The 10,164-nt window shown below is 46.0% G+C and overlaps 1 pseudogene; it reads left to right on the top strand.

Moving 5' to 3' along the window:
- The first annotated feature begins 8,262 nt into the window (after positions 1–8,262).
- Positions 8,263–9,391, top strand: LOC110306285 (L-lactate dehydrogenase A chain pseudogene; annotated as a pseudogene).
- Positions 9,392–10,164: the final 773 nt, after the last annotated feature.

Genomic DNA, 10,164 nt, shown 5'->3' with positions numbered 1-10,164 from the left:
TTACACGTGGTATTTCTCATTTTATTTCAGAGAATTCAGGGTTAGTTGGTGGGTCTCTCAGGTGCTCAGGTAATGTCACACACAGGGGACTTAGCCTCACAGGAGAGGGTCCGGATGTTCTGCTCCAGTGCCCTCACTCCTTTTCCCTTTCCTGGTTTGCCAGATGCCCTGCCTGTGGGTTTCGGGAAGGAGAGGCCCTGGTCAGATGTGGCCAGGCAGATGCTGGTCAGTAGATGGTGCTGTACCCCTTCAGGCTCCGTCTGTGCTCCCGCTGGAGGACCTGCATCACTGGGTATAGGCTGCTGACCTCGATAGTGCCGTGCTCTGCCCGGGGTGTCCTGACTGCCCAGAGAAGGCAGAGCAAAGGCCGGGGTAGGGGTGGGGGTGGGGTTCATAATCCATGTTTCCCTTTGGGGCATCAGATGCCGCTACAGGCTGGACCTGAAGGGGAACACTGGGGGCTGGAATGAATGCTGTGGTTCCTGGTCTCCGCTCTGGGTCCCCAGGCACTGCCAGTGGTACCCTGGAGAGGAAGTCAGGGATGACAGTCCACAGTCTATGTTCCCCCTCTGGGAGGCAGGGAGGGGGAAGTGGGAGCCAGAGAAGAACCAGGTCTGATCCAATGGGGAGTGAGTGCCCAGGAGCAGCAGAAGAGAAAAGCCTTCTTAGGGAGTCTTAGGCACGGATCTCTTAGGAGAAGGCCTTTCCTGTGGTGATCTCTAATGAAGCAGCTTTCTTAGAGGATCCTTGCTCATTCACGTTACTTTATTGGGGGTGGACATGAGTGTACACACTTTATTCTGGGTGAACCATGTACCTCTTGGGGGAAGAGTGTGAGACTATCCAGGAAGGGAAGGTTATTGGCTGAAGGCTAAGGCTATCTAGGTACCTCTTAAGCATGGAAAAGAACTCCGGTTGCCATAGCACCTGACATGACTGAGTGCCTGTGGTCCTCTTGATTGGGTGCTATGGTTATGTGTTGCAGAGATGGTACAGAGACAGGTAGGAAGTGGCTCGACTCCTGCGGTTCTCAAATCTCAAATCTGCTGGGGTTTCAGCTTATTCAACCTTACCAGTTCTTGTACCTGTCGCTCCCAAGGCATCCTTCTCAGAGCCTTGGAGATGATGCAGGGGACAGACGAGGCTGTTCCCTGGAGAGGCAGGAGAAGGGGTCCTGCAGAGCAGGGTTAGGTCCACTCTGCATCATTCACCACAGAAGTAGTTGTGCTCCAGCTGACTGTCAGCGGAGGATGGGAATGGAAGCAGAGGAACAGCTGCGAGATGGCACAGCCTCCAGGAGCTCTAGGGCTAGAAATTCTGAGATGTAAGGGAAGTCAGCAGATCACAATCATTATGGTTTGAGCAGATCTAACATACGCAAAGAAGAAAGAGTGTGTGCACAGGCTTTCAATAACAGTTAACAAGGTTGGTATTATATGTATTTTTATTATCTATCTATCTATCTATTTGTCTGTCTGTCTAATCCATCCATCCATCCATCTGCTCATCTTCCAGCTTTCCATCAAAGTAACAAAATACACGAGCTAATCACTTTAAAAAGAAAAAAGGTTTAATTAGCTCATGTTTTTGGATCATGGTTATCTGTCACAGTGGCAGCCTAGTACAGCATGCCAGGACAGTGTGGTAGAGGCCCTGGCAACAGGATAGCAAAGAGGAAGAAGCAGTGCCCCAGTGACCTAACTTCCTTTATTGGATACTATCTCCTAAAGGTTCCACTATTTTCCATTAGTGCTACAGGATGAGAAAGAAGCTTTGAATACGTGGGTGGGTGTGGGAAAACCCCAGCCTCACTCTTTCTTTCCTTCCTTTCTTAAGAATATCCAGGTTTTTAGTATTCATGTGAAATGGGTAACAAGGGAAGTCATGCCAGCTGCACATTTGGACTAAAAAAAAAATTCAAAAGAAAAACCATCCTGTATAGTTTTGGCTAAGAGAGGTAAACTATGAATTTATAACAATAAACTATGAATTTATAACAATAAAAAGCAGAGTGGGCTCAGGGAGCTGGGGAAAAAGGGTGGGTCAGGCAAGACAGAGTATGTAGGAAAATTCCATGTGGAAACCTAATTTATCCTAAGTAAAGAAAAGATAACAGCAAGAGAATCATTTATATATCAAAATCCACCAGATATGTTCACACACACACACACACACACACACACACACACACACACACACGACAGGGGCAAGAAGGCAAAACTTGCGCCCTCAGCATGACCCTATGTGAGCACGGTCTACTCCATGGCATCGGTGGAGATTGTCTTACCGTTGGCTGAAGAAAACAAATGCTGAGATGCTTCCTGGGGAGTACGCCATAACAGCCCCGCCCCCCATGTGATGTGGGTGCCTCAGATGCAATCAGGAAGCAAAATGAAAGACAGCATTCAGCTCAACAGCAGCAGCAACAACAAGAAGAACAACAACAAGAACAACAACAACAACAAAATAGTACAGAAACTCCCAAAAGAATAGGAGGAAATCAATTACGATAAAGTGACGAAATGGGAGAGAAGGAGACCTGGTTAGGGAAATGCGCTTCTGTAGAGAGCCAGAATGAGGTCAGTGAGACGACGTTGTGCGTCACTGAGCTCCACCACCGAGCTCTATCTTGAACCCACAGGATGAAAGGGGAGAATCTGATCTCCACATGTAAAACCACACTCTGTGTGTGTGTGTGTGTGTGTGTTGGGGAAGGGCCCGACGTGGGAACAGGATGGTGGCAGTTTCTGTAGCCAGAAATTGAAACATTTCCTGACAACAACGGAGAAGCTGCTAAGGGAGAAGTGTGGACATCCAGCCCCCGACACACAGCAGATCCTTCCTGAGTGTCTGCTGCCTCTCCGGAGCCAGCTTTGAGATCAGCACATCCTGTGACCCACAGGTCCGCACCCTCTGAGGCGGCTGCTCTTCCCTGATCTTTTGCAGAGGAAACTGAGGCCCTGGCACTGCTCTGTTATGTTCTCAATGGCACACAGCCATGAACACTGTGGAGACTGCTAGAACAGAGGCCTGCATCTTTAGGCCAAATCCCACGGCTTGAGTCAGGCCACGCCTCCCTGCCCCTCCCTCTGGGACTCTGTGCTGTGCCTTGACAGCTCTTGATTTATGATACCTGGTTCTTCTCCGTGCTCCTTGCCAAAGAAGCGGTGATGAACTAAATCATGTGATGGGAAACTTTCTGCCACTCCTAAAAGTTATAAAAAAGTTAAACCTTTTCTTAGTTCTGGGAGTTTAGTCCTGAGAGAATTCTGAGGGAGATTTGTTCAGGGAGATTGCTTTGAAGGGGTTCCTCTGGCCCCTTCCTTGCTAACCCAACATTCTTGTGTGCTTCTCTCTCTCTCTCTCTGTCTCTCTGTCTCTCTGTCTCTCTGTCTCTCTCTGTCTCTCTCTGTCTCTGTCTCTCTCTGTCTCTCTCTCTCTCTGTCTCTCTCTCTCTCTCTCTCTCTCTCTCTCTCTCCCCTCTCTCTGTCTCTCTCTCTCTCTCCCCACCTCTGTCTCTCTCTGTCTCCCCCACATCCTCTCTCATTTAAGCCCCTTTCCAGACTTTCAAGGGAAGCCCATCCTTCCATTTAGCACAACATCATGTATAGATCTCCATATATTGTATTGCTTCTGTATAATCACCCCCACTCCCCGTCAACACTTCCTCCTTCTAATAAACCTTACTGCAGGCTGTAAGGAACTGTGTTAGCTTCCTTTGCGGGCTGGCTGTGGCTGTCTTGCTTCTTTTTTACATAGAAAAGATTAGCCATGGACTTATATGACACCAAACACCGGTGCTTTGGACCAGTCCCTCGTTGATTTGGATGTGAGAGAACTGTAGCCTCTGGACTGACCCGGGCTTGTCCTTGCTTCTGTCTGGATTTCTGTCCTGCAGAGACATTCTCCCCAGCAGTCAAGGGGTCCTGTCCCTAACTAGGGTTGTCTATGAATTTCTGGGGACTCATTGGGGTGTACACCTGAATGGTTGCTCTCATCTAGTCCCACATCACATCACTAGGGTTCCACCTTTACCACTCATGACCAGTGGGGACATCAAAGTACAGAGGATAAGACCTGGCCTAGGTCACCTAAGAGCAGGGATAATTAGAGCCTGTCCCCATTCCTGCTTCCACCATTCTGTCCCCAAATCCTGATCTATTTGTGATGGATTTCTTCTTCTTGTTTTGAGTGAGAATGGCCCCAGAGACTCATATGCTTGAATGCTGGATCCCCAGTTAATGGAACTATTTGGGAAGGATTAGAAGGCGCATCCTTGCTGGAGGAGGGGTGTCACTGGGAGTGGACTTTGAGGTTTCAAAAGCCCACTCTCCCTCTCATCCTGCCTGTGTTGCCATATAACTTGCCTTCTATAAGTGTAGCAAGCCCCTATTAGACGATTTCTTTGATAAGAGTTGCCTTGTCATGGCCTTCACAGTAACAGAAGAATAACTTAGACAGAAGTTGGTACCTGGGGTTGGGTATTGCTGTGACAGGTTTAACTATGCTGTTTCTTGGAAAAATATGGAAGACGTTGGGATTTTGGGCTAGGAAAGTCGTGGAATGCTTTAATCAGGACTTAAAACAGCCATCCTAGTAGGAGCTTGGAAGACGTAAAAGCAGCTCAGAGTATGAAGGCCCAGCTCAAGAGGTTTCAGAGGGGATGACCATTGCCAAGTGGCCTAAAGAGCATACTTGCCATATTTTGGGGAAAAAAATGTGCCTTCTTTCTGCCCTTGTTCAAAAGCCTTGCCTGAGGCTAAACTATGGAGTTTTAGATTACTATTGCTGGCAGAGGAGATGTCAAGACAGCCTAGTCTCGGCTGGTGACTCATGTGTTTGAGTGGTTGGTTCTTTCACAGGGAGTTGCACTATTAAGGGGTGTGGCCTGGCTGTAGTAGGCGTGGCTTTGTGTCACTAGGGGATGGGTTTTGCGTTCTCAGAAATTCAAAACCAGGCCTTGTAGCTTAAAGTTTCTCTTCTTGCTGCCTAGAACTCTCAGCTTCTTCTCCAGCACCATGTCTACATGTGTTCCATATGATAATAGTGAACTAAACTTCTGAAACTGTAAGCCAGCCCCAGTGAAATTGTTTCCTTCATAAGAGTTGCTGTGGTCGTGGTGTCTCTTCACAGCAGTGGAACCCTCTACCTATGACACAGGATTATGATCTTATGAATGATCTTATGATCTTTCTTATGAATGATCTACAGTGAAAACTTGAGGCAAAAGAAATACAAAATGCACACTTTGAGAAGAAAAGGGACACTGGGAAATGTAACGCTGGATCCAAATTTATGCTCAAAGGGATGAGAAGGTTAAAAAAAAGTCTGATGCTAAATGGAATAAAGGGAGTGGTGGCCTCAGGGTAGGAACCAGGTAATCCTGAAATCTGTGAAAGGAAAACCCTGGAGGGATTTCCTCCACCTAAGCACCACCATGTGTCTAAAGGTCGTGGAGAAGGGGCTTGCTTGTGCGTCAGTCTGCTTGCAGGTTTCTTGAAGTGTGTCCAGCACTCTCACAGAGACTTCTGTTCTGGCTGAGTGGCTGGGTTTAAGTCTTTGTTCATTGAGTTTTTGAAAAAGTCCTGTTTGGGTTATTGTGTTTACCACTTTTCTTCCTGCTCTGACACAGTTCCTTGTAGGAAGGCTGTGGTCGTTTGGATGAGAAATGTCCCCTAAAGGTTTGGGTATTTGAACACCTAGTCCCCAGTTGGTGGCACTGTTTGGGGAGATGGTGTGGCCTTGCTGGAGGTGGTGGATCCCTTGGCCGTGCTTTGAGCTGATACGGGCTTGCTTTCCCCATTAACTCCCTCCGCTTTTGCTTGAGGTTGACGATGTGATTTCTTGGCTCCCCACTTCGTTACCGCCTGCTGCTTGCTGCAATGGTTCTCTGCCATCCTGGATTCTTATCCCCCTGGAACTGTAGGCCCCTCAACACTCCCCCTTCCTCAAGTTTTTTTTTTGGTCATGGTGTTTTATCACAGCAACAGAAAAATAACCAGTACAGATGGCTTATTTGGGTTTAGAGTTTGTGAAGGAACACAGTCCATCATAATGGGAAGGCATAGTGACTGGAACGTGAGACACATGTGGTCACATTGTGTCCACAGGCAGGAAGCACCAGCAGACAATAAGGTCAGGCTGAAAAACCCCAAGGCCTGCTGTCCATGTAGCTACATCTTGTTCTAGTGTCTAAAGGTCTGACAACCTTTTAAAACAGCACCACCTGCTGGAGACCAAGTGTTCCAACACTTAACCCATGGGGAATACTTTGCATGTGAACTATAACAGTTGTTATTCATATCTTGCTTTGTGGTTTGTTATAAAAGGCATGAGGTCAATCTAATTTTTTCCTATAAATTTGTTTGCTTTTTGTGACTGGAAGCCATAAAGATTTTATCTTCATTCTTAATAGTGATATTTAGTTAAGTGTTTATGAATACTAGTAAATAATTTATTAAAATGTCTTGCCTTTGCTTGAGGCCATCAGGCTCCAATGATAGCTCTAAACCCAGGGTCAGAGCTGGCCTGGGTTAATCTTGGAGCATCACAAAAGACAACAAGCAGACCTGAACCCAAGAGAGATGTTTGTGGGGAGGGGAGCAGACGGAGGGTGTGGTTGGGAGGTGGAGGTGGAGGTGTCAGTGTACAAGGTGCACACATATAAAATTAAAAAAAATGCAATTTAAAAAGGGATATTCTTGAAGCTGGGTTGTTTTGGGTTAATCTTATTTCTCACAAATGCTCATATCTTCTCTGATTTATAGTCTTTGTTTTAGAGTATGGTTTTGGACACTGGTTAGCTTCTTCAGGGACTTCCGCAGTACGGGTATTATTCCTCCTTTGTTTGGCTTCTATCTTTACTTCTTCCTGTCTGGTCACTTTCATTTCTTTCATCATGTTATTCTTTTCTTTTTTTTTTTTTTAATCCTTCTGGCTCCCTCACTGCCTTTCTCTGACAGACTTTATTAAAATTGCATTTGAGCTTATTTTGCTCTGGCTGCTTTTTGATTTATTTTTCAGCTATAAGGTAATTTTGTGTTTTCCTTCCATTTCTTTTCTGAGTCCCATGAATTCTTTCCCTGTTTGGTCCAGCTTTGCTCTTGATATTTAAATCTCAGGCCTGGTGGTTTTATTTATTTTTTCACCTTTAAGATGGCTTTCTAGAAGACTTGGTTTATGTATCTGCAGCGCAGCAATGTATTTGTCAGAAAGGTTTTAAACTATGTCTATCGATCCATTTATAGAAAAGATGCTTGTCATTTAAGAATCGATGCTTGTGGAAAGAAACTATACAATTGCCATTGTGGACATTTTGCTACTAGACTGCCCCAAGGGGTGGTTGGGGTTTTTGCTGTTCTTGTGTTTCACTAATAAGACTCCCTAGTGATGGTCTCCTGTTTTCTTGCATTGTAAGGCTGGTGCTTATCGGTCTGTTCCCCTTGCATGGCTGGCCTCCTTTGGTCTCACAGTCACGGGATAGGTTCTCAGTGAGCAGCTGGTGGGATTGAGGGAAGGAATAGCCTTCCTTTTTTAAAGGGCACTTTCAAATAACTGCTCACTAGAAATTACTCCTGTATGTATTTCAGAAAAACAAAACAAAACAAAACAACCCCACAAAACAACAAACCCACAAAACCCCAGAGGGGACTCATGTGCAAGATTTGTTTTTTAAAGAGAGGGTTTCACTATGTCGCCCCTGCTGCAGTAAAGCCTCACAGGCCTTCTGCCTCAGCCTCTGAAATTCTGGACACTTATCACCCAGATCAGACTTTAAAAAACTATATTTAACTGTTTTTGGAGTGTAGACATACAGCTTTTCTGATTCATTTCTTTCAAAGAAGGGAGTGTGAGTTTCTTCACTTGATTTGTACAACATTTCTCCCTCGTGTATTTTTTTTTTTGCCTCAGTTTTCTGTGGGTTTATTTTTCCTGATTTATTTTTGTAGTACTGGAATATTCTGTAGGATTTTAAATTAATGATGAAGCTTCCTGTCAACCTATCATTGTACCAGAGCTTGGATCAGGACACGTGTGGTTTGGACGTGGGAGGTGCTGTGGTCCAGATTTTCTGGTTTCCTTTGTCATTCGGAGTCTCACATCTCTGATTCTCACTTTCCCTTTCATCGTTCAATATAATTTCTTTTTTTTTTAATAATAAAAACAATTACCAGTGCTGGAGTCACTGTCACTGAGCCCAGACATGCTGCTACCCTCTTGTCGCCCCCAAGACTAGCAGACCCAAAAGATTCAAAGTCCAAGATGGCAACCCCCAAGGACCAGCTAATTGTGAATCCTCTTAAAAGAACAGATGCCCCAGAACAGGATTACAGTTGTTGGGGTAGGTGCTGTTGGCATAGCTTGTGCCATCAGTATCTTAAAGAAGGACTTGTCAGATGACTTGCCTTGTTGATGTTATGGAAGACAAGTTAAAGGGAGTGATGATGGATCTCCAGCATGGCAGCCTTATCCTTAGAATGCTAAAAGTTGTCTCCAGCAAAGACTGTAATGTGACTGCAAACTCTAAGCTGGTCATTATCACAGCGGGGACCTGTCAACAAGAGGGAGAGAGCCTGTCAGCAAGAGGGAGAGAACCAACTCAATTTGGTCCACTGAAATGTAAACACCTTCAAGTTCATCATTTCATCAAGTACAGTCCATGCTGCAAACTGCTGACTGTCTCCAATCCAGTGGATATCTGACCTACATGGCTTGGAAAGTCAGTGGCTTTCCCCAAAGCCGACTTATTGGAAGTGGTTGCTATCTGGATTCAGCTCAGTTCCATTACCTGATGGGAGAAAGGCTTGGGGTTCACCCACTGAGGTGTCACGGGTGGGTCCTGGGAGAACATGGTGACTTCAATATGCCTGTGTGGCATGGTGTGAACGTTGCTGGCATCCCCCTGAGTCTCTGAACCTGGAACTGGGCACTGATGCAGACAAGGAGCAGTGGAAGGACGTTCACAAGCAGGTGGTTGACAGTGCGTATGAGGTGATGGAGTGGAGAGGCTACACATCCTGGGCCATTGGCCTCTCCTTGGCAGACTTGGCTGAGAGCATAATGAAGAACGCATTTCCACCTGACTAAGGGTCTCTATGGGATCAGTGATGGTCTCTTCCTCAGTGTTCCTTGTATCCTGGGACAAAATGGAACCTCAGATGTTGGAAAGGTGGCTCTGTCTCCTCAGGAGAAGGCCTGCCCTCTGGGGAATCTAGAAGGAGCTGCACTTCTAAAGTCTTCCTGGTGTCCTAGAACTTCACTGTCCAGGCTGCAGCAGGGTTTCTATGGAGACCACACATTGTCTCCTTCCTACCTGAGCTGTGACCAGTGCAGTTGTGTTGAGGTGGTCTGGGAGAAAGCCTCAGTTCCCACAGCTCTACCCTGCTGCTAAGTGGTATTTGTGTAGTAGTAACTTGGTTAGCGCGACAGTCCCACTGTTTCCGAGACACACTGCCAACTGTGTGCAGGCTTCGGTTATCCTGTGAGCCTGCTGCACTGCTGAGCTGCACACCCACACCAAAACAGGCCTAGGCCAACAAGTTCCCAGCTAGTCATAACCTGGCTCCAGTGTGTAAGTCCATTGTGCATATCTTGTGCATAGCTGTTCTACCGGATACTTTGTGTACTATATGTGTCGGTGGTGTACATTGCAGTATTATGTGAAATGTAAGATCTGCCTGTGGATGGAACCATCCAAGTGTCATGCCAAGGAAAACACCAAATAAACCTTGAACAATGAAAAAAAACCCAATTACCTTCACTTACTTATTCTTGTATGGGTGGAGGTGCATCACAGTACCGGGGAGGCTATGGGTGTCGCTTTTCTTCGTCCACCACAAGAGCTCCAGGGACCTAGCTCAGGTCATGAGATTGGTACTAGCTGCCTTTTCTTGCTGGGCCATCTCTCCAGTCTACTTACTCATCACTTAATTTTCTGTTTTTTTTTTTTTTTTTTTTTTTCCAAGACAGGGTTTCTCTGTGTACCTCTGACTGTTCCGGCACTCACTAGAGCAGGCTAACCTCAAACTCAGAAATCTGCCTGCCTCTGCCTTCCGAGTGCAGGGATTAATGGTATGTACCACTATGCTTAGCTTAATCTTCAAAGACTTTCTTTCTTATTACAGTTTCCTTCCTCAGAGGCCAAGTGTTTATAGTATACTCCAT

The sequence above is a fragment of the Mus caroli genome, unplaced genomic scaffold, assembly GCF_978045245.1.
Source record: "Mus caroli unplaced genomic scaffold, Mus_caroli_1 scaffold_13, whole genome shotgun sequence".
Classification (NCBI taxonomy): domain Eukaryota; kingdom Metazoa; phylum Chordata; class Mammalia; order Rodentia; family Muridae; genus Mus; species Mus caroli.
This window is presented reverse-complemented; position numbering and strand designations above follow the sequence as displayed.